We start from the raw sequence: 24898 nt of genomic DNA, 5'->3' as shown, positions 1-24898 counted from the left end.
AGCACCCTTTGGGTTCGGTCAGTCAGCCAGTTACAAATCCACTGAGTGGTAGCATAGTCAAGACCGCATTTTACCAGCTTCTTTACAAGAATATCATGGGGCACCTTGTCAAATGCATTGCTGAAATCAAGGTAGGCTACATCTACTGCGTTCCCTTCATCTACCAGGCTTGTAATTCTGTCAAAAAATGAGATCAGGTTAGTCTGACATGACTTATTTTTCAGAAATCCATGCTGACTATTGGTGATCACAGCATTCCTTTCTAGGTGCTCACAGACTGTTTGCTTAATGATTCTCACAGTGGCCGACCAGGTGCCTGGGGGAAAACCAGGGAGCAGGATTCGAGAACAAGAGCCCTCGCACCACTGGTGATTCCCAGCAGCTGGTGTTCAGAAGCATGGCTGCCTTTGAATGTGGAGGCAGAGGACAGGCATCGTGGACAGGAGCCGTTGCTAGCCTCTACCTCCATGAACCAGGTTGAGAAAGGCTCAACTTCAGCGTAGCTGCAGCACTTCCTCATTCATTTCACTGGGAATGTTCAGCTGGATCAGTATTCAGGGATCCTTAAGAAAACCCACTTAAATCTTAATTGAAATTAAGGAACAATTATCCACAATATTTTTAATAATATGATATTAATGTTCGTAAATACCAACCAGCTCTTCCCAGGATCTTTTTTAGAAACCAAAAAAAAAAAAAAAGAAGAAAAGTTTTTGGTTTTTTTAACTGATAAAGCAATTTGTGAGTTTGGTCCCATGACGCCAAAGTCATGTATTGGTCTGCCATCTTGATTCAAAATGGGGCGCGGTGTAAAGGTGGTGTCTCCCCTTCATATTAACACCCTGGCACAGTCAGCTCGGTATTTACAGTCTTTATTATATATGTACAGTGGACGCTCGGGTTGCAAACGTGATCCGTGCGGGAGGCAAGTTCGCAACCCGCAGCGTTTGCAACCCATAGCGCTATGTCTGCACACGTGCGGTTTGTGATTCGGCGCTTCTGCGCATACGCAAAGCACGATTTAGTGTTTCTGCACATATGCGTGAGTGCCGAAACACAGAAGTAACCCGTTCTGGTACTTCTGTGTTCCGGCGCTTCTGTAACCCGAAAACACACACCTTGAAGTGCCTGTAAACTGAGGTATGACTGTACAAGAAACAGGTACAATTCAGGATTATACGTCCGAACCTGTCGAGTCAGATTCGGGGAGTGGCTTCCTTCGATTCGCGCACCAACAAAGTAGGCGTGGGAATCGCGTGAGACATCTTTGATCCTTATGTTTCATTTCCCTCCTTGTCTGTGCTGTTTTGAAAGCCCCCTTCCTTCCAGAGTCTTGAGCTCCCTTCCTCTGGACGCTTGCAGGGCTCTGCAGCACCCCTGAGCCCTTCCTCCTCCTGGCTAGTCTCCGCCCTCTCTTCCGCTTCCACAGCACTCCTGAGCCCTTCTTCCTCCTGGCTAATCTCCGCCCTCTCTTCCGCTTCCACAGCATCCCTGAGCCCTTCCTCCTCCTGGCTAATCTCCGCCCTCTCTTCCGCTTCCACAGCATCCCTGAGCCCTTCCTCCTCCTGGCTAATCTCCGCCCTATCTTCCGCTTCCACAGCATCCCTGGGCCCCTGCTCTGCCTCTTCTGTCACTTGCTCCTCTGAAGTCTCCCTGACACCCGGCATCCAAACATCAAAAGGAAGCCCTCATGCCAAGTTTGGTGACAGCTGAACCTCTGCAAAAGAAAAAGGAAAGAAAAAAAGAGTGAAGCCATGCCCAAGTCACATTTCAGTCTTCCATCTTGATTCAAAATGGTGCCTGGTGTCTAAATGGCAATGAAGACTTTTGAGAGGCATCCAAAAACAGAAGTACTGTTTTGAGGGGATAGGAGGCACGCAGATGTGGAGGACTCCCTGGTCCTGAATGGGGTAACTGTGCCACTGAAGGACTAGGTGCACAGCCTGGGAGTCATTTTGGACTCACAGCTGTCCATGGAGGTGCAGGTTTATTCTGTGTCCAGGGCAGCTGTCTACCAGCTCCATCTGGTACCCTACCTGCCCACAGACTCTCGCCAGAGGGGTGCATGCTCTGGTTATCTCCTGCTTGGACTACTGCAATGCTCTCTGCATGGGGCTGCCTTTGAAGGTGACTTGGAAACTGCAATTAATCCAGAATGCGGCAGCCAGACTGGTGACTGGGAGTGGCTGCAGGGACCATGTAACACCAGTCCTGAGAGATCTGCATTGGCTCCCAGTACGTTTCCGAGCACAATTCAAAGTGTTGGTGCTGACCTTTAAAGCCGTAAACGGCCTCGGTCCAGTATATCTGAAGGAGCGTCTCCAACCCCATCATTAAGCCCAGACACTGAGGTCCAGCTCCGAGGGCCTTCTGGTGGTTCCCTCCCTGCGAGAAGCCAAGTTACAGGGAACCAGGCAGAGGGTCTTCTTGTTATTGGCGCCCTCCCTTCAGATGTCAAGGAAGTAAACAACTATCTGACTTTTAGAAGACATCTGAAGGCAGCTCTATTTAGGGAAGTTTTTAATGTTTGATGTTTTATCGTGTTTTTAATATATTCTGTTGGGAGCTGCCCAGAGTGCCTAGGAAAACCAGCCAGATGGGTGGGGTATAAATAAATTATTATTATTATTATTATTATTATTATTATTATTATATTGAGAACAAGCATCAAACCAGCAGACAAACTGCTTTCTGAAATATGTTGTAGATGTATATTTGCCTTAAGAACTCCTGATACATGATTTTATTGAATTTCCCCTCAATATCCTCTCATTAAAAGTCACAGATTCCTACTCCTTTGACCCCCAGACAGGCTATTATTTATTGGTCCTCTAGTCTTAAAACCTCTTCAAGTCTGCCCCCAGGAACGTTCTCATTTCCCCAGTAAAAATCAGGTCTCTCTTTCTCCCCCTGCTTGATTTAAAAGAGTGCTTGCTTTGACATGTGGTGTTGACAATTTGCATTTTAACAGTTTATAATCATTTTAATCATTTTAAATCGCAGTCTCGGCTGCCACAACTGTCAGTGTTTAAGAGTGAATAACAGGGACGTGAGGCCGATGCAGAGAGCCTGCCGCAAATATTGTCTTCCGAAATAAAATTGAGCCCTGCTAGGCCCTTTTGGGGGCTTCTCTGAAACACCTGAAATCCTTACCTGCAGAACAATTATTATGTATTCATTTGCGTGAAAGGCAAGTTGCATTTTTAAGGCAGACGGGGGGAGGAAATAGTTTCGACAAGGTTTCATCTCACTTTACTGGAGATAGATTTCAAGGCAAATTTGGAGCTTCGGGGACAGCTACCATATTTTTTGCTCTATAAGACGCACCAGACCATAAGACGCACCCAATTTTTGCAGGAGGAAAACAAGAAAAAATAATATTCTGAATCTCAGAAGCCAGAGCAACAAGAGGGATCGCTGCGCAGCGAAAGCAGTGATCCCTCTTGCTGTTCTGGCTTCTGGGATAGCTGTGCAGCCTGCATTCACTCCATAAGATGCACACACATTTCCCCTTACTTTTTAGGAGGGAAAAAGTGAGTCTTATAGAGCAAAAAATATGGTATATGTAAGGCAAACAGCATCAGGAGCTGCGGGGAGAGAGTACAGCCCCATTGCCCCCTTTGTATTTAATAATAATAATAATAATAATAATAATAATAATAATAATAATAATAATATTTTATTTATACCCCCCTTCCTGGTTCAGAAAACTGGACTCAGGGTGGCTAACAACAAATTTAAAACACTTAATTGTATTACAACACAGAAGCAGCATAAAATACAGTATAAAAACATGAATAACAATAAAATTCAAAGTTCAAAAATCAATTTGGGGAAAATCCATCCAATAAGCATTAGATCATCACCAGGGCTAGCTGGAAGAATTAGTCCTACTTGGGCCAGTAAGGAGACCAGGAGAGAATTAGCTGTGGGGTCTCAGAGCGGGTAATCGTCATAAAAGGGGAGGGGGAGGGAAGAGAAGGGAAATAAAAGATCAGGCTGAATTCAAATTAAAGGCCAGGGAGAGAATAGCTTTGTCTTACAGGCCTTGCGAAAGGAGGTTAAATCCTGAAGGGCCCTGGTCTCATAGGACAAAGCATTCCACTAGGTTGGAGCCATCACTAAAAAGGCCCTGGCCCTGGCGGAGGATAGTCTGACTTCCTTAGGGCCCGGGACCTCTAAACTATGGTTATTCATGGACCTTAAGGTCCTCTGAGGGGCATACTAGGAGAGGCGGTCCTGTAGATATGAGGGTCCTTAGCCACAAAGGGCTTTAAAGGTCAAAACCAGCACCTTGAACCTGACCCTATACTCCACGGGAGCCAGTGCAACTGGTAAAGCACTGGGTGAATATGCTCCCATGGCAGGGACCCTGTGAGGAGCCTCGCTGCAGCACTCTGCACCCGCTGGAGTTTCTGGGACATTTTCAAGGGCAGTGCGTAGAGCAAATTACAGTAGTCAAGCCTGGAGGTGGATGCATGGATCACTGTGGCCAGGTCGGGGCGGGAAAGGTAAGGGACCAACTGCTTAATGCGGCGAAGATAGAAGAATGTCGCCTTAGCTGTTGCTGTAACCTGCGCCTCCTTGGAAAGGGAGGCGTCAGGGATTACACCCAAACTCTTAACGGAAGGCACTGGCACTAATTGGGCCCTAGCAAGAGAAGGGAGTTGGTCCCTCATCCCCATGCCATCCCGACCCAGCCAGAGGACCTCTGTCTTTGAAGGATTTAGTTTCAATCGGCTCCCACGAAACCATCCAGCCACAGCTTCCAAGCATCTGGTCAGTGTGTCCGGGGCTGAGTCGGTATGGCCATCCATCAGCAGATAGAGCTGAGTGTCATCAGCATATTGGTGACAACCCAGCTCAAAGCTCCAGACAATCTGGGCAAGGGGGTGCATAAAGATGTTAAAAAGCATCGGGGGGAGGATTGCGCCCTGCGGCACCAAGGAATGGGGTGGTGATATCTCCCTCCCTAGTGCCACCATATGTCCCTGACCAGAGATAAAAGAGCACAGCCATTGATGGGCTGTGCCCTGTATCCCCACATTGGCGAGGCGGTGGTCCAGAAGATCATGATCGACCATATCAAAGGCTTCTGACAGATCTAAGAGAATCAGCAGTCCCAACCCACCTCAATCCAGTTGTCTATGGAGATCATCTGTTAGGGTAACCAGAGCCGTCCCAAAACCAGGATGGAAACTGGACTGAAATGGATCTAAAGCCGATGTTTCCTCCAGAAACCTGCCAAGCTGTTCAGCAACTCAATTACCTTACCCAGAAACAGAAGATTTGAAACTGGGCGGTAATTGGATAGGTCTAAAGGATCTAATGAAGTTTTCTTTAAGAGCGGACAAACCACTGTTTCCTTCAGCTCCCCTGGGAATGTCCCCGTGCCAAGGGACAAATTGATAATTTCAACCAGGGGAATCCGCGCGACGTCTGGGCATGCCCTAATCAGCCAAGATGGGCACGGATCAAGGGGGCAAGTGGTGGGCCTGCCAGCTCGGAGGAATCTATCCACATCAGCAGGGAGTATTTGATCGAAATGGTCCAACACTGGACCTGAAGACAGTCAAGGGGCCTCCAGTTCTACTACTGTATCTAAATTGGCAGGGAGGTCACGGCGGAGCAACAGGACTTTCTCTGCAAAAAAGCTCGCAAATGCCTCACAGCTATGAGTCGAATTTATGCTTAAATTTGGTTGTCCTCCTAAGGATGTTATTGACCTAATTATTCTAAAAAGTTGTGCCGGGCAAGAGCTAGCAGATGCAATGGAAGCTGCGAAGTAAGATTTCTTAGCAGGTTTCATAGCCATCTCATAGGCTTTCATAAGCGTCCTCTAAGATGTTCTTGAAGCTCCGTCGCGAGTCCGTCGCCATACTCATTCTAGCCATCTGAGGTCCCACTTCATTTTCCAGAGCTCCTTGGTAAACCAAGGGGCCCGGTTTCAGCAGGATCGCAGAGGGCGCTTAGGCGTGATCTCATCAATGGCTGCCAAGAACTGCTTATTCCAGTCCCCGACAAGGTCATCTAATGAGTCACCAGGGGGAGCAGGGTCCTGCAAGGCCTGACAGAATCTATCAGGATCCATCAGCCTTCGCGGGAGAGTCCAAATAGGCTCGCCACCTGAGCAGGGGAGTAGCGGGAAGTCAATCTTGGCTTTCAGAGCATAGTGATCAGACCATGGCACTTCCATAGGGGGGGAGCATGATCACATCTATGCCAGCACCAAAGATCAAATCCAGCGTGTGGCCTGCTTGATGAATGGGGCCCAAAACAAACTGGGAGAGCCCTAGTGTTACCATGGAAGTCACTAGGTCCAGAGCCCATGAGGAGGGGGGCGGCATCGGCATGGACGTTGAAGTCTCCCCAGGAGATTTAGGTTTGGGAACTCCAAGGCCCAGCCCGCCGCCACCTCCAGAAGATCTATCTAGACCAGCACTCTGTTCTTACAGGGGCCAACAATGGCCCTATGGGAAACCTGAAAGCAGAACCTGGGCACAAAATCACTCTGGCCTCCCGTGGTTTCAAGCAAATGGCATTGAGAAGCATTAATACTGATGGTGGAGGCAGAGCGTGGCCCTCCTGGCTAGTAGCCACGAATTAGTCCCACCCCTTTTTAAAGCAATCAAAGTTGGTGGACATCGCTGCCTCCTGTCACATTTTAACGATGTGGAATTGCAAATGGAATGGGACTTCTCCTCCATTCCTAGATGCCAGGCACTGAAGCTGGAGGTATGAGCCTTTGGCACTTCATTGTATCCTTAAACCTTTCTTTTTGAATCCAGTGGAAGCTGAAAAGTGCTTAGCTTTAGCTAGACTGCATCCCAATATTGCTCTCTCTCTCTATAAACATCTCCATAGGTCGCAGATGCAACTTTTTACCCTGGCATTTGACCCTTGAGGTGTATATTCTGTAACATTAAGTTGTTTTTAATATTGTGCTTTAATACTAATGCTGTGTTTTTACTGTTGGGCACTAGGGTGGATAATAATCTGTAATCATATCAATGTCCAGATATTATTATTATTATTATTATTATTATTATTATTATTATTATGACAAATTATATACCACCCTTTATCAAAAGATCCCAGGGCGGTGTACATTTAAAACACATTACAAAACATCAATAACATCACGTTACAAAACATAATAAAAGGAGGTTAATAAGAATAGGTAAATATAGATAGTTATAAGGATGAAAATGTATAGTTATAATAGGTTAAGTATAGAGCAAAGTTAAATGAAAGAGGGTAAGGATTTGCTGAAAAGACTTGGAAAACGGGAATACAAAAGGGGAGGTGTGAGGAGGTCAAGGAAATAAGCAAATGAGATCAAAGATGCTGAAAAATGGATTTATTCTTTTTAAAAATATCTTTCCCCCCCTCTTTTTTCTATTTCTTTTCCTTCTTTCTAGGTTGCCTTTTTGTCAACTTTCTTGTTAGCTTGTGTTTGTTAGTTTTTGTTTGTTTTTTCTTTATGTGTAATTTTTTGTATAATCTCAATAAATATTCTACAAATAAAAAAAACAAAAACAAAACATAATAAAAGGATATAGATATGCAATACTGCAATCTAGCTTGCAATACTACAATCAGGCACCAAGTGGCAGCCCCTGATCAGCTTTCCCATGCATTGCTGAAACTCAAGTGCAAATGATAAGAGCTAGATGGTGCTATTTAAACAAAATAATAATCACACATCACAGTTAGAACTGGCTGCTCAACTGGAGATATTTGGAGAGGCTCCCCCCCTCCTTATAATCTCTTTGCAGTTCATGTGCTCCCTTCGAGTCTCTCAAGGTTCTCATACCTTAGCCTTAGTCCAAGGACCGTGGTGAAGTGTTAGAGCATTTCTCTTGCATACAGATGGTTCCAAGTTCAATCCCCGGCATCTCCAGGTAGGGGTGGGATTGTCTATAATCCTGGAGAATCCCTGCCAGTCCATGCAGACATTACTGAGCTAGGTGGGATAGCAGACTGACTTAGTGTAAGGCAGTTTCCTAGGCTCCTTATTTAAAAGACCCTTAAACCTGTGCGCCATCTCCATGCCTGTAGGAGCTGGACACACAGTCCAGCTTTCTTGTGGACAAAGATCATTGTCATGGGAACATTGCACAAGCAGAGGCCAGTAAATGGGTTAAGAAGATTTTATTAGCTCTCGAAACCTCTACGTAATTTTTCAGTTTTTTGAGCTTTCATGGTGCTTTATCATTGCAAGAAAGATCAAGCAAAAAAATAATAATTAAAACACAGAATAAGCTAACATAGTGGAACAGCTTACAGTGTTTTGTTATTTTTAAAGCTAACCGTGGCAGACAGGAGCATCGAATACAAGCTTTAAAGACCTGGGCATATGAAAAAGTCTAAAAGTCACTAATGGCCAAGCTAGGCATATCATTAATTACGTGATTGCAATTAATGGGTACAGTGTCTAAATTTCAAATAGCAGGCACAGGGGGTGGGCAATCAAGTGGGGTGTGTGTGTGTGTGTGTGTGTGTGTGTGTGTGTGTGACATGAGTGGGAGGGGTTGCTACTCCCTTTCCCCCATGCTGTGGCCCGAATGGAAATAGCTCCTTGCTCAAAATTGCTATTAGCTGCAAGATGAACATTTCCGTTGGAGCAGGAGTTGGGGGGAGATTTCCACCTTCCCTTGACCCATAGTACTTCTTGAGGACAAGAACAATTCAACAACGAAAGCAATTATATATGTTGTTGGGCTGCAACCTCCATCACCCCGCTCCAACATTAGCTATGTTGGCTTACGGACCATGGAATCCACCAACTTGTGGAGGGCACAACGATTAAAGCTATCCCACATTAAAGCATCTACAGAGGACTTGGTGCATAGTTAAACTATGGAACTCACTCCCACAGGGGGCAGTGATTGTGGGGATTTATGCAGTCAAATATAACTGTGCACAATTGGCAGTAAGAAAGGGGTTAAGGATCACAGAGTTTTTAATTGCTAGAGAAGACTCAGATCCGTCATGAGCCCTCACCTTTGAGGAGGGAAGAAGTAAGGGTTGTTTCCTGTTCCTTTCTATCTCTTATCTTCTCTTTGAAGCATGTAACCAAGCAGATGTCTGAGGCTGTGACTGCAGACTCAGACCATGTGTTCGAGACCAACTTCTGTATTTTGTAACAAACAAAAAAAATCTTACCTGTGTTGTTTCTGCTGTAAGACTGAACGATGCATGAGTGAGACCTCTGATTACTGTAAGTAAAGCATTTAAACTTACTTCAGATAGTTGATACATTTTGTGCTCGCCAAAGGCTGTGGCAAAAGCAGAAATGCAAACAATTTCAGATACAAAATATCAATCAAAGCAACAACTAAAACAGATTGTAACCAGGGGGCCTCCACTACTATACAAAGTGGCTTTCAGATTCCTCAACTTATTTCCCAACAGTGATGGCCATCAACTCTTCGTCTTCTTCTTGTTGTTGTTTAGTCGTTTAGTCGTGTCCGCCTCTTCGTGACCCCATGGACCAGAGCACGCCAGGCACTCCTGTCTCCCATTGCCTCCCACAGTTTGGTCAAACTCATGCTGGTAGCTTCGAGAACACTGTCCAACCATCTCATCCTCTGTCGTCCCCTTCTCCTTGTGCCCTCAATCTTTCCCAACACCAGGGTCTTTTCCAAGGAGTCTTCTCGTCTCATGAGGTGGCCAAAGTATTGGAGCCTCAGCTTCAGGATCTGTCCTTCCAGTGAGCACTCAGGGCTGATTTCCTTAAGAATGGAGAGGTTTGATCTTCTTGCAGTCCATGGGACTCTCAAGAGTCTCCTCCAGCACCATAATTCAAAAGCATCAATTCTTCAGCGATCAGCCTTCTTGATGGTCTAGCTCTGACTTTAAAAGAGGATTGGACAAATTTATAGAGGAGAAGGCTGTCAATGGCTACTAGCCATGAGGACTATGCTCTGCCTGCACTGTCAGAGGCAGTGATGCTTCTGAATACCATTTGCTGGAAACCACAGAGGGAGGGGAGAGTGTTCTTGTGCCCATGTCCTGCTTGCAGGTTTCCCATAGGCATCTGGTTGACCACAGAATCATCTTGAAAGGACCCCAACCCCCATACAATGCAGCAATCACAACTGAAGCATCCATGGCAGATGGCCATCCAACCTCTGCTTGAAAACCTCCAAGGATGGAGAGTCCACATCTTCCTGAGGGAGACCGTTCCATGGTCAAATAGCTCTTGCTGTCAGAAAGTTCTTCCTGATGTTTAGGCAAAATCTCTTTCTTGTATCTTAAAGCCATTGGATCGGGTCCTACCCTCCGGCGCGGGAGAAAACAAGCTTGCTCTATCTTCCACGTGACAACCCTTGAGATATTCAAAGATAGCTATCACATCTCCTCTTTTCCAGGCAAAACATACCCAGCTCCTTCAACCATTCCTCATAAGGCTTGGTTTCCAGACCCTTGATCATCTTGGTCGCCCTCCTCTGCACACATTCCAGCTTGCCAGTATATCCTTCTTAAATTGTGGCGCCCAGAACTGGGCACAGGATGCTGTTCTGATCTAAATTGTAGCCCTGCCCATTGCCTTGTCGCTTTAAAATTAAAAAAAGGGGGGGAGATCTCATCACAGATTTCCTGCCTATTGTGAAGTTTGGGCTGAAAAGTCCCTGCCTTTAAAGAGTGGCTTGAACAGATAGGTTGGCAGTATGTCTGTTCCAGAACACAGGCTAGACCACAGAGCACAGCATGCGCCTTTTGGTATTCATTTGATGCGCCGTGGACACGGAACCACGACAACGGTGCTTCCATGCGCTACAGATCTGCCGTCTTAATTACGCACTGCACCAATTTGAATCTTTTTATAGGATTTACTTTTCGTCAAGTGCAAGAAATATTCCAACGTAATGTGCTTGAGATTTCAAGTGTACACAGATAATTGGTGCTCCCCGTGGCTTCCAGATGGTTTTCAAGAAAGCCCCCTAAAAAAAAAAATCTTCTGATTATGACAAGTGCAGAAAAAAAGGAGAGTGGGGATGCAAACAAATTTTAGGGAGGAAAAAGAAGCAATTCAAGCTGATATACGTGAGCTTCCATTCCAGGTGGGAAAGATGCTCAGAGTCTGTGATGGAGTCCAAGAAATCAGGACATCAGAGCATAGCTGTCAAGTGTCCCTTATTTGATGGGACAGTCGCTTATTCCAGCGCCATGTCCCGCTGCTGTCCCTTATTGATAGATGTCCTTTAAATGTCCCTTAAATGATGTCCCTTAAATTTCAAAGGAAGCAGCTCCTCTCCCTCCCTCCCTGCCAGCCAGGGAGGAGGGAGGCTCCAACTGTGTTGCTTGGCTGTGTTGCTCACCCAATAAGAAGTCTAAGAACGAGTGGGGGTGGGGGTGGAGCCTGCATGCCTTGTGTGTGGCTAGTTAATTGAAGCTGAGTTGGTTTTTGAATGCTGGACGCCATTTTGTTGCACGTGCTGCTGCAAACTTTGCAGTGCAAAGCCAGGCCGGGGAGCCATCTTAAGTTGAGGCTGCATAGGCCTTGTGGTGCATGTGATTCAGATTCTATTCAGTTGAACCTCTGGTTACAAAGTTGGTTGGACAGTGTTCTCGAAGCTACCGGCATGAGTTTGACCAGACTGTAGGAGGCAGTGGAAGACAGGAGTGCCTGGAACAGGTGAGGCTGCAGGTCCCTTATTTTGGCTGCTGGTCCCTTATTTTCAAGGCTGCTGGTCCCTTATTTTCAAATCTGTAAGTTGACAGCTATGCATCAGAGGTAGAGAAGGCTGGATTGCACATGAGATCATTATGCACAAATGCAAACAGTTTCTGATGCTCTTAGGATAGGAGTGACCATCATCACGAGAATGAGCGACTGGGACTCCTCTTGCTCTGCTGACACCTTACAGAATATTTGGCTTCCTTTTGGAGTCTGAGCCGCAGACTGGCCGTTCCTTTCAAAGTTAAAGCCATTATGCCATGAAAAGAGCTGGAGGTTTTCCTTGTTGTATCTCTGCGGCACACGCGACGGGTGCACATCTCAGGTCAACTCCCTTTTGCTGAGGAAACCCAAAGAGATCGGCTGCTCTGGACTGCTAGCCCTCACACGGTAGCCTTGGCGTGTCAAGCGAGAGGGAGGGAGGAACGCCAGCAGTCAGAGATAGCGAGCTTTTCTCCCTGTCTGCGAACTTGTAAGATGTGCTTTCAGATCACACAAAGAGACATCCCCATTGTGAGGCACTGCAGCTCCTTGCTTCCCTGACAAGTTCTGATATTTTCCCATTGATAACAGCTGGGTTTTATAACTGCAAAGAGCAGCTATTGCTTCCCTGTACCTGTAGGCTTTAGCAATATAAGGAGAGCCTGTCGGTTGGATCAGGCGAAAGGCCTGCTTACTGCATCATGTGTGTGTGTATTCAAACATTTTCACAATAACCTTCAAATTAAATACACTGTTTCATAAGTTGGCTTCCCACCCTCACTATTATTATTATTATTATTATTATTATTATTATTATTAGGGACGTGGGTGGCGCTATGGGTTAAACCCCAGAGCCTAGGACTTGCTGATCAGAAGGTCGGCGGTTCGAATCCCCGCAACGGGGTGAGCTCCTGTTGCTCGGTCCCTGCTCCTGCCAACCTAGCCGTTCGAAAGCACCTCAAAGTGCAAGTAGATAAATAGGTACCACTCCAGCGGGAAGGTAAACGGCGTTTCTGTGCGCTGCTCTGGTTCGCCAGAAGTGGCTTAGTCATGCTGGTCACATGACCCGGAAGCTGTATGCCGGCTCCCTTGGCCAATGAAGCGAGATGAGCGTCGCAACCCCAGAGTCGTTCACGACTGGACCTAATGGTCAGGGGGCCCTTTACCTTCTACCTCGGGTTACAGATACTTCAGGTAACAGATGCTTCAGGTTACAGACTCCGTTAACCCAGAAATAGTACCTTGGGTTAAAAACTTTGCTTCAGGATGAGCACAGAAATCGCATGGCGGCGGCAGCAGGAGGCCCATTAGCTAAAGTGGTACCTCAGGTTAAGAACAGTTTCAGGTTAAGAACGGACCTCCAGAACGAATTCAGTTCTTAAGCCGAGGTACTACATCATCATCTTCATCATTATTATAGTTTATATACCGCCTGTCAGGAACGTGGCTCCCCAGGAGCCAGCAGAAGGGTTAGCCCCGGAGAGTGAACAAGTCTGAGTTCCTGAGGAGGCAGAAGGGTTCAGCTTCAGAGCTAGCAGTTCAAAGGCCAACGGTTCTGATGAGGGAGAAGGACTGGTTTCCAAAACTGACACTGGCAGATGCAACTAATAGACTATATGGAGTTGGCAGAAATGACTGGCAGAATCCGAGACCAGGGAGAAGAGTCGGTGGAAGAAGATTGGAGGAAATTTAAAATTTATTTGCAGAAACACTGTAAAATTTTTGAATGCTGATGACATTGAGATGAATTGAAGGGGTTCTAGCAACAAGGTAAAATGTAAGAGGGGATTAATAATAGATAAACTAACAGGACATGAATTTGCTGAACAAATTTTAAAAAGGGATACAAAAACGGGAGATGTGAGGAAGTCAGGAAAATAAGTTAACTAAAGATGAGAAATCAAGAAAGAGGGAAATTTTGCTTTTCTTTTATATGTGTTTTTTCTTTTTTTCTTTTTTGTGTTTAATGTCTGTATTTTTTGTATTTTGTATTTTTGTATTTTTGTGTTTTGTATCTTTTTTGCTTTTGTATTTTCTGGACCTTTTTACTGATAAAACCTAATAAAATATTATATAAAAAAACTAAAAAAAACAAAACAAAACTGACACTCCTCAGCCCTCCCTTCACACTCCTAGCTCAGATGAAGAGGGAGATGGCCAAGGAGAGGCCAGACTGCCAGCAGATAAGGGAGAGACTCTATCCCATGGGTAGGCAAACTAAGGCCCTGGGGCCAGATCTGGCCCAATCGCCTTCTCAATCCGGCCTGTGGATGGTCTGGGAATCAGCATGTTTTTACATTACATGAGTAATAATAATAATAATAATTTATTATTTGTACCCCGCCCATCTGGCTGGGTTTCCCCAGCCACTCTGGGCGGCTTCCAACAAAGATTAAAAATACATTAAAATGTCACACATTAAAAACTTCCCTGAACAGGATTGCCTTCAGATGTATTCTAAATGTCAGGTAGTTGTTTATCTATTTGACATCTGATGGGAGGGCGTTCCACAGGGCGGGTGCCACTACCAAGAAGGCCCTCTGCCTGGTTCCCTGTAGCTTTGCTTCCCACAGTGAGGGAACCACCAGAAGGCCCTCGGCGCTGGACCTCCGTGTCTGGGCAGAATGATGGGGGTGGAGATGTTCCTTCAGGTATAAAGGAGAAAAAAAAGAAAAAATATATAAATAGAAAAAAAGCACTGGGGCTTGAACTAGGCAGCCCTTCCAATAGTGGGCTTCTGATAGCACTTCTAGTAGAGAACTGTCTTCTGTAAAACAGGACACCTGGTCACCCTCGCCCTAAAGAACACATGCCGCTAAGTTGCAGAACAGCAAAATACCGGATTCCCAACCTCCCCGTTATTTCCAACCTGCCCATCATGCATCTCTCTTCCTTTTTGTTATCTGCACCTGACAGCCCACTCCTCACAAAAAATAGTCACAGCGTAAGTCCCAGGGTACACTTATCTTTCATCTCAACCAGCAGTCCTTTGAGAACTCGGCAGAAAGGCTTTAGAAAAAGATGTCACTTGTTGTGACTGTCAAAGGAATTCTCTCCTGCTTCTTCAAGTGCTAGGGAACGATACGATACATATATAAAATATTATTTAGGTCATGCCGACGAGTGGCTTGGAAAACTTCCATGCTTTGTTCGGTGGCAATTCTGAGGCTTGTTATTGTTTTCCAGCGTTGAGGGCTTTAGCACGCAGATCGGTCTCTGTACAGCTCGCTGTTGCTGAGAGATACGAGATGAATGTGCTTTTAAAGAAGTTTAAGGTGCAGGCCCACCTTTCAGCCTCAGCGAGTTCTTTGGATCATCTCTGTGAAAGTTGCGAGGCCTTTCAACGTAAGTAGGCCATGTGTCGGAGAAGGCTTTTAGCGCAGAGCACCGACTACAGGAAACATCATTAGGCTTTAAAAAACAGTGGCAGAAGGAAACATGTATCATTAAGAGTCTGGGGAGACAGAGTTGTCAAAGGATTTAAACTCCTTCCTTGATTGACAGCTTGCTCTACAATTGCTGCTGGTGCGGCAGGGAGCATTGACTGCTTGGTGGAGACAGGGAGGAGGAGGAGAAGGGCCAAACCTTGTGATTTGTTCAAGTGGGAAGGCCATTAGTGAGCAACAAAGACTTGGCAGGTGTGGGGCACATGTGCTAGAGTGATGGAATGACACCAGGATGAGCGTACACCCATATACAGCACATGTCTTCAGCGCCTACATGGGATGGGTGTCGAGAGCACCTTCTCTTACTTTCCGATCACAGGAACGCAGGAGGAGCAGAGCAGCATTCCCAAGGAATAGGTCCTGGTGCAGTGGACCCACATTTGCTATTGTGGGCACCTCAAAAGCAGCAGAGTAACGGAAGCAAAACTGTGGAGGTTTTGTTGCATACAATCTATTTCTACTGATTAATCAAATAAAAGAACATAACAAGCATGTACGAGACACAGAGAAGAGTTTGGATTCGATATCTCACTTTAGCACTACCCTAAGTAGTCTCAAGGGATGCGGGTGGCACTGTGGGTTAAACCACAGAGACTAGGACTCGCCAATCAGAAGGTCAGCGGTTCGAATCCCCGTGACGGGGTGAGCTTCCGTCGCTCTGTCCCAGCTCCTGCCAACCTAGCAGTTTGAAAGCACATCAAAGTGCAAGTAGATAAATAGGTACCACTCCGGCGGGAAGGTAAACGGCGTTTCCGTGCACTGCTCCGGAAGCTGTACGCTGGCTCCCTCGGCCAATAAAGCGAGATAAGCGCAGCAACCACAGAGTCAGTCACGACTGGACCTAATGGTCAGGGGTCCCTTTACCTTTACCTTTACCTTTATTTATTATGACTTTTGTTATGTTGGTAATTATGTAAACCTTGTCATGTTGTAAGCCACGTTGAGCATTGTTTTAACTATGGAAAGGCGGCATACAAATAAAATGATGATGGTGGGTGTCTCCCCCTCCTGCTGAGACAAGCTCCCATCCCCTCTGGTCTCCCAGTACCAGAGGAGGCATGAACAGGGTGGAAGAGAAGTTAGCTTCACACAGGCCCAGTCTCTGATTGGGGAAAACCCTGGAGAGGGAGGAGGAGACATAGACAGTTGTGGATCCATGGGGATCCATGGGGAACCATGGGGCAAGACCTACCAGGGATGAACTGCTGTGCTCATTAGGCCTGACACTCCGCCAAGTCTATGCAGATTGTGTTAATAAAGAGTGAAGTCCAATTTGCTGGCTTGCTCCAGACACTCAACTGTGGAGAGTGCTGTTGCACCCGTCCTGCGTAACATTGTGTTTAATGGTTGCATCCCACCCTGGCACTTTAGGGAGAAGGGTTGGGAATAAATTATAATCATCCTCATCCTCAGCCCTGAGTGGCCCTGGTACCCTGGACCCACCGTGCTTCTGAAGCTGGCACCTGTGAGCAATTTCCTCTTCTGACTCAGAGATCGTCGTTTCACCTGTTGTAGAAGGAGGATCTCCTCCAGGGGTCATGACACCCTCTCCCAGGAAAATCTGGCCCCTGCTCTCCTTTCACGCTGGTGGGAATGCCTTGGGAGTACAGTACAGAGAATAAAGAGAAAGTTGCAGAGAGTCCCAGACTTAAAAGAAAAAGCCAGCGATTCCTCTGGGTCCATAATGCAGAAAATGCAGCTTGCGCTATATCTGGGTCACAGAGCTGCCAAGCACACCCCCCCCCCCATATGGCTGATGCAGCTATTGAATCTGCTGCTGGAAGGGAGTGGAGGGGGGGGAACACAGCCCAAACTGAGAGTGACACTAATTGTTAGGCAGCCTCCAGAAAGTCTCCTGTACATTGGCAAATTAGCCAGGTACCATTTTCTCCTCTGCGCACTGTTGCATAACGTTTCCAGGAAGAGGTTTGTGGGGAGGGATGCCTAATTTAGGAAAATCTCCAACCAGAGCTCTTGTTAGAGAACTTCCCTCGCACATGGCAACAGTCAAGGGAGAGAATGTTCATTCTTCAGCAGCCTGAACTGCAGGATCCGAGCTATAGCAGAGTCTGCAAACTTTATTTTGCCCCATATAATGAGTAATTATTTTGCGGGATTCAGTGGCACAAATTACGACATCGTCACTGAGAGAAATGGGAAATCAAGAAAGATAGGAATTCACGGAGGATTGAACACGATTGATGACTATGATGATTAAATGGACCATCCATGTACAGAGGGGGTTATAGCTTAGCTCGCCATTTTCTGGGGATAAACAAGAAGGGAGTGTCGGATGTCTTAACACGCTGCTAATGAGCTCCCAGCAGATTCAGGACAGACCAAAGAAATGTATTTTACAGTTAAATTATGGAGTTTTTTTCCTGCAAGAAGCAGTGATGGCCACCAACTTGGATGGCTTTAAAAAAGGATTAGACAAATTCACGCATGAGAGCCATTAAGCCAGTGTTCCACCTCCACTGTCAGAGGCTGGGAATCTCAAGTGCGGAGAGTTCTGTTGCCATAGGCATCTGCTTGGCCACTGTGAGAATAGGATGCTGGACAAGAACCATAGCATTGTCAAGTTGGAAGGGACCCAAGGGCCATCTAGTCCAGCCCCCTGCAATGCAGGAATCTCAACTAAAGCATCCATGACAGATGGCCATCCAACCTCTGCTAAAAAGTCCCCAAGGAAGGAAAATCCACCAGCTCCATTAGTCTGTTCTGCTGTGACTCTCAGAAAGTTCTTCCTGATGTTTCGTCGGAATCTCCTATGGCTTGAAGCAATAGGTTTGAGTCCTACCTCCAGAACAAGAAAGGAGATATAGTCGTACCTTGGAAGTCGAACAGAATCCGTTCCGGAAGTCCATTCGACTTCCAAAACATTTGGAAACCAAGGCGCGGCTTCCGATTGGCTGCAGGAAGCTCCTGCAGCCAATCGGAAGCCGTGGAAGCTGTGTCGGACATTCAGGTTCCAAAGAATGTTCGCAAAGTGGAACAGTCACTCCTGGGTTTGCGGTGTTCAGGAGCCAAAATGTTTGGCTGGCAAGGCATTTGACTTCCGAGGTACTACTGTATACATCAGTTTGCTTCAACTTTGCATTTTGACACCTAATGAGTGTCCAAAATCTGCAAGGCCAAAATGCATTGGGCTTGTTTATAAATAAAATCCTATACAGCATTTTGAGATTTTTCGCCTTCCCTTTTGGGGAGTAGATGAGCCACTGGCCTGATCCAGACGTCTCTTCTTACGTCTTTATGTCCAGCAGCATGTGTATGGAAGCAATGCTGGGCAATTTGCTCTATCTTCCACGTGACAACCCTATTCTCGTAGTCTGCATGTATCCCTTTTGCCGGGCTATTGTTAAGGCATTGCTGTCCTGTCTGCACAGGATGATTTCTCCATTTGCACCCGTATGTTCCATCGAGAGACAAAGGCTGAAGTTGCAGAAAGCATCTGGAGATGTTGCACAGAGAAGTTACGGCTGCTTGCATTTACAGCTCATTTCGCCTCCGTCTTCCATGGTATGCCTTGGATGATGTGTGTTGTAAATTAGGAGCCTTCTTATGCATGGAGAAGGAGCTCAGAGACCCGCAAAGAGACATCGCTCATGCGGCAGTTACATGAAGAAGACGCGCCACAGGTACCTCCAGACTTCCCTAATTAGCTTTTCGGCAAGGACTGCTGCTTCTGTAGCTCCAAAGCAAGGAAACTGTAGAAGCAAATTCCTGAGAAAGATGCAGATGCAGAACTGAAGGATAGCTTATTTATTATATTTTAATTGCCTCATTCCCCCATGGGGCTCATATACTGCTGTCTTCCCCTTAGGATGAGCCCAAGGTTATCCAGCACGGTGAATGGGAAGAGATCTGAACCCCTGTCTCCCCAGTCCTAGACAAATGCTCTGGCCACTGAACCACATCTAGACATGTACAACTGTGTTCGTAATTAAGCTTTGTGATATTAAGGATGCGCTTCATGGGTCTGCCAACAACTGAGAAGAGGAGGAGGAGGAGGAGGGTGGATGTGATGGCCTGGGATTCAGACTCAGAGGCTGAACCTGAGGGATCCCAACCTGCACAGGATTCCCCGCCTCCAGAGCCAGCTGGGCTGGGGCATGAGCCTGAAGGGTCCTCACCTGTGCTGGATCCTCAGGTGCAGGCACCAGCTGAGTCTGGAGGACCCATTGCCTGCAGGTGCTCCACTCTCAGCCCCGTCAGGGGAAGCTGAGGTTGCCTCTGGGTCTGATAACCCTCCAGCCTCTCCTGAGCTGCAGAGGCTCAGGGCAGAGAGACAGAGGGAACTAAGTTCCCGCAGGAGGACTGCTCGCCTCCAGGCCAGGAGAGGTGACTCACCAGAGGGTTGGGGCCGCCCAATGCCTCGGGGCAGATAAAAGCTGGCCAGCCCCAAGTTGTGGGAGCAACATTGTTGGTTGTTAGTTCCTGCCTGAACCCTGTCCTGCTTCCCGACCTGAGCTCCTGACTCGCCCTGGCTCCCTGGTTGCGTGCCTGTCCCTGACTTCACCCGACTCCCTGCCCTGCACCTTGAGAAGGAAGAGGATGGATAAGAAGGGGGGAGGGGTGAGATGTCAGAAGAGGGCCTGGCTGGCAGGACTGCCCCCCTGCTCTGATTTAAGTTCTTGCACCTCTAGGGTGTACCATTTGGTCAGTTTTCAGAGACGGTGTGCTTTTACGTAGCAGTGGGTACACTGAGCCAACTGTGGCTGTCATATGCACGGGCCTCCGAAAACAAGGGGTCTAGGTTATCACACTGGTTCTCCCACCCTCCAAAGGGCTGCTGGAGGAGTTATGACCCACGATTATGCTGTGATGTTTCTCATTTATGACAACGAAATCAGAAAAGTCGGCAAAATCAAATGAAAATGATTTGTCGGCATGTTTTATTGTAACGGCTCGCTTGTTTATTTATGCAGGCAATTATGCTTGCCTCCTATAAAAGATGAAAATAAAAGAACATGTAAAACTGAAATGGCAGAAGCACAGCCAAGAGCACAATCCCGACACCTTCTTTGTGCCCAACTGGAGGACGGTTGGATTGGGTGCAGGCAGACTCCCGCTCAATGACAGCAACAGTATTGGCAGCCTAACCACATATCCTCCAACATTCCTCTGATGAAAATAGAGACATCCCATTCCATTGTTGTTGTTGTTGTTGCTGCCTATCTGACTGGGTTCCCCAAGCACTCTGGGTAACTTCCAACATATATAAAAACATAACAAAACATGAAACATTAAAAACTTTCCTATACAGAGCTCCCTTCAGATATCCTTTAAAGGTTGTATAGTTACCATATTTTTTGCTCTATAAGACTCACTTTTTCCCTCCTGAAAAGTAAGGGGAAATGTGTGTGCGTCTTATGGAGTGAATGCAGGCTGTGCAGCTATCCCAGAAGCCAGAACAGCAAGAGGGATTGCTGCTTTCACTGCACAGTGATCCCTCTTGCTGTTCTGGCTTCTGAGATTCAGAATATATTTTTTCTTGTTTTCCTCCTCCAAAAACTAGGTGAGTCTTCTGGTCTGGTGCGTCTTATAGAGCGAAAAATATGGTACTTATCTCCTTGACTCAGGGGTTGCATAACTCTGATGAAATAGGGACATCCTAAGGAAAAGTAGACAGATTGTGAAGCTGAGGCGCCAATACTTTAGCCACCTCATGAGAAGAGAAGACTCCCTGGAAAAGACCCTGATGTTGGGAAAGATGGAGGGCACAAGGAGAAGGGGACGACAGAGGACGAGATGGTTGGATAGTGTTCTCGAAGCTACCAGCATGAGTTTGATCAAACTGCGGGAGGCAGTGGAAGACAGGAGTGCCTGGCGTGCTCTGGTCCATGGGGTCATGAAGAGTCGGACACGACTAAACGACTAAGGGTGAGGGCTTAGTATCATTCCAGGGCAAAGCAGGTGTTCCACCACTGAATTATGGCCCTTATTGTTGATGTTATTCTTGTGAAATTGCTTTGAGATATGGCATGGAAAGTTGTATCCATGAATGGAATCAAACCAGCAAACGCATCCCATCTGCTCTGGTAGGACGGTGCAGAATGCGTTTGTCATCTCCCCGCGCGTTGTTCCAGCTGTGAACTTCTGAGGGCCCCACAGAGCTGCGTTGGTCCACCATCTTCCACTCTAGGGCAACCTTGGAAGAATCTTTTCGTGCAAGATTCCTGTCCCCTCGTTCTCCCCGGGCCATCTCTCTCGATTCTGCTTGGAAGCAGCATGCGGAGAATGCAGATTAGATCATAACGCCATTGCCTTGAGCGCAGAGGAAGGGGTGTGATGAAAGATTCAGGAGTAATTTCAGTCAAATTAATATTTCGGCGGCACACTCTGCTCTGCACAATGAGAAGTGACTGTGTGAGAAATGGCCAATGGAGCAGCTTCTGTTCCATAACCAAAGCCAAAATTGTATAGCGTGGAGTGGGGAAGAAAAAGACATTGGTCTTTTGTTCTTCTTTGTTCTATAAAACAGAACCCATTCTTTCTGGGTATCGTTGGTGAGCTTTAGTGTGATGTGCAGTGCTATAACTCAGCTGTTGCCAACCCGGTGCCCTCTGGATATTTGACTACAATGTCTCTGCCAGCAAAAATGTGAGAAGGGAGACTTTGTGCTGGACACCAGCCCTAGGAGCCATTCCCAGACCATGACTTTAAGAACAGCAGCAGCCACAGCTGGGAAGAGCTTAGATAATTTTATAAGTTGTGTCTCTTTGTGTTTCATTTGTCTCAACTGTAAAACCTTTTACAGTTTTATATGTGGCATTTTATGCATTGAGACTTGATGTTGTTTTTATTGATCATAGCCTTGCAATTATTTATCGTAATGGTTAAGAGTGAATTTTTGTATAATTATTACCTGCTGATATTTCATTTTATCGTGTACTATGAGAGCCTAGTGGATTGTTGAAAATTACTTTATTTGATACAAGTTGTTTTTATTATTACTTTTTTTTAATTGGAGCCGATTGTTACAAGGGTGTGAGAGCTTTGTCGTTTCTTCACCCCTTGCGTATAGAAATATAGAAAGGCTGTATACAAATGAAAAACGGAATTAATTGAAATGAAAAATGTTGTTGCCCCAAACTTATGGAGAAGACCTGGTTGGAAAAGGCTGGTCGACACCAACTGATAGCAGCTCTCCAGGAATTTCAGACGGGAGTTTTTCCCAGCCCAGCCTGGAGATACTGGGGATAGAACCTGCGACTCCTGCTTGCAAAGCAGATTCATCATTTTGTATGCATCCAACTCAGGGGTCAGCAAATCTTTTCAGCAGGTGGCCAGTCCACTGTCCCTCAGACCTTGTGAGGGGCTGGACTATACATTTTTTTTTTGGGGGGGGGTGAATGAATGAATTCCTATGCCCCACAAATAACCCAGAGATTCATTTTAAATAAAAGCACACCTTCTACTCATGTAAAAACACCAGGCAGGCCCCACAAATAACACAGAGATGCATGTCAAATAAAAGGACACATTCTACTCACGTAAAAACACTGATACCTGGACTGTCTGTGGGCCGGATTTAGAAGGCGATTGGGCCTGATCCGGCCCCCGGGCCTTAGTTTGCTTACTCATGATCCAACTGATGCATGGCTGCTGATATGAGCATCATTTTCAGCCCCAGAAGCGGGCAGAACAGGGGCAAAATGGTGGTGGCAGGGAGGGGAGGACGTAGTAGGGGTGGTGGAACGGGCTTCTGTGCAACTGCTGACATGTGCAATGACCCACAGTTGCCTGTATACAATTGCTGCTTCTCATGCCGCCCCACCCTGATGCACTGATCCTCGCCCACACTTCCTTCCTGACGCTGACCTCCCTTGGTGAATATCAGACATGAAGGGAATGAAGATCAGTATTGGAAATGAAGAAACACAGTGACTGTGAACCAACCTGCTTGAGTAAGGGGGTTATTTTGGGTTCACATCAGCTGCATCTCCCACGCTCGGCAAAGAGAGAGATGCAGCGACAAGGGAGGCTGACTGCTTTGAGCACTTTTTTCCACCAGCTGACTCTCTCGTCGCTGTGTCCCGCTCTTCCCAGAGGGGAGCAGGCAGCAGCAGCACACAGGGGGTGGAGGCGGTTGCAGATCTGCTGCCCTCCCCAACTCTCCAGGGCCTCTTCACCTTGCCTGGGTGGGCTACCCCTGCTGTAGGGGACAGGTGTGGCGCTGTGGTCTAAACCACTGAGCCTCTTGGGCTTGCCAATCGGAAGACCGGCAGTTCGAATCCCCGCGATGGGTTGAGCTCCCGTTGCTCTGTCCCAGCTCCTGCCAACCTAGCAGTTCGAAAGCACACCAGTGCAAGTAGATAAATAGGCACCACTGCTGCGGGAAGGTCAATGGTGTTTCCTGCACTGTGTTTTCCGTCACAGTGTTCCGTTGCACCAGAAGCGGTTTAGTCATGCAGGCCACATGAACCGGAAAGCTGTCTGTGGACAAACACCGGCTCCCTCGGCCTGAAAGCGAGATGAACACCACAACCCATAGTCGCCTTTGACTGGACTTAACTTTCCAGGGGTCCTTTACCTTAATGGGATCTAGACAGTGCTGGCATACAACAGAGAGAAGGAGAAATGTTTCTGACCTCTCTCTCTCTCTTTTTTTTGCCACATAGGGTCTCACATTTTGCTTCAACCAGGAAGGCGATGCTGTACTCCGAGCAATAATAACTCTCCGTAACTGCATCTATTCACAGAGTCTAAATTCACTCATCTTTCCAACACTCTTGAAAAACTGGGGGTGGTTGACCATTCTTATCCAGAACCTGCCATTGCCAATTTTAATCCCCCTCACAGCCATCATTACTGTTTCGAATCACTTCACATCAATCCTTATGAAATATGAATGCGAAAACAAATCTATCTGTGTGTCTGAGAGAGGATAAAACCCAGGGAATGAGTCTTCTGTAATGTCTGCCCAGCGATGAAAAATGTCAACTACAAAATCATTCCTTTGCACATTTAAAAGAAGAAGAAGAAGGAAGGACCCTAAAGTGTGATCAATTTATTTGCATTAAGGTGACATCGGTTCCTAATATATAATGTGGCAGGAGCGCTGGGGCTGTCTTTCGAACGAGAACATGAATAATGAGTTCTTTGCTCCACAATCTCTCCCAGAAGTGATGCTGGAGGTATCGCTCCAAGGCTGGTAAGCAGTGCCAAGTCTCCCCCCTAGGGCAGAATATTTTAACAGCTACCCTAATATAGGTCTTTTTCTATCAGGGAATGCCCTACAGATCTCCAACACGCCCCCCACCCCCAATGATTTATTTATTAACAGAGAAGTGGTTTTGCCCCAAGGTACAATTTTTGGTGTCTGTATGTTTTTTGAGGTGGAAATTCTCTTCTCCTGGCAGTTCACTGCTCTGTACCAACACTTTGTGACTTTATAGTTCTAGGGTGTGTGGTGTTTTTAGCCTTTCTTAACAGTGGGATAGGGTTGATGTGAAGTTCTGTTTCACTGACAATTCGACAGGCAACTTCTAGGGCCTAGGCACTTTCAGATGCTTACCAGAGACCTTTCTTTTTAATCAGGCTTTTGTTAACTGAACAGTTCCTGGTTTTGCCAGCATTGTTTTTAAGCTGGTTTGAATGTACTTGTTATGTATTTGCATATTTTGTTCGCCAGGAATATTTTGATGGACAAAGTGGCCTATAAATTCTCACATGAATATTGTGCATCTCTCCCTGGTTGGAAGATCCCTAAGTGCTCATCTGGAGTTCAAGAACAGGAAGTGTGGGTCACTCACACTTCCTGTTCTGCCATGAGCGC

General features: G+C 46.5%; 1 long non-coding RNA gene across 2 annotated transcripts in view; it reads left to right on the top strand.

Annotated features, from left to right (window-relative positions):
* LOC309531093 overlaps positions 1-24898 on the top strand; it is a 45447-nt gene that overhangs the window by 13126 nt on the left and 7423 nt on the right. Inside the window, exon 3 of one of the 2 annotated variants that reach the window (XR_014219066.1) lies at positions 1601-2807. The exons of the other annotated variant lie outside the window; for it this stretch is intronic. This is a non-coding gene — a long non-coding RNA (uncharacterized lncRNA). Of the gene's footprint in view, positions 1-1600; positions 2808-24898 lie in introns of those variants that run through there. 2 annotated transcript variants of the gene reach the window in all.

Source organism: Podarcis vaucheri, assembly GCF_965113315.1.
Source record: "Podarcis vaucheri genome assembly, chromosome: 1".
Classification (NCBI taxonomy): Eukaryota; Metazoa; Chordata; class Lepidosauria; order Squamata; family Lacertidae; genus Podarcis; species Podarcis vaucheri.
The sequence above is the reverse complement of the archived record's forward strand: the minus strand, read 5'-3'. Positions and strand labels throughout refer to the sequence as shown.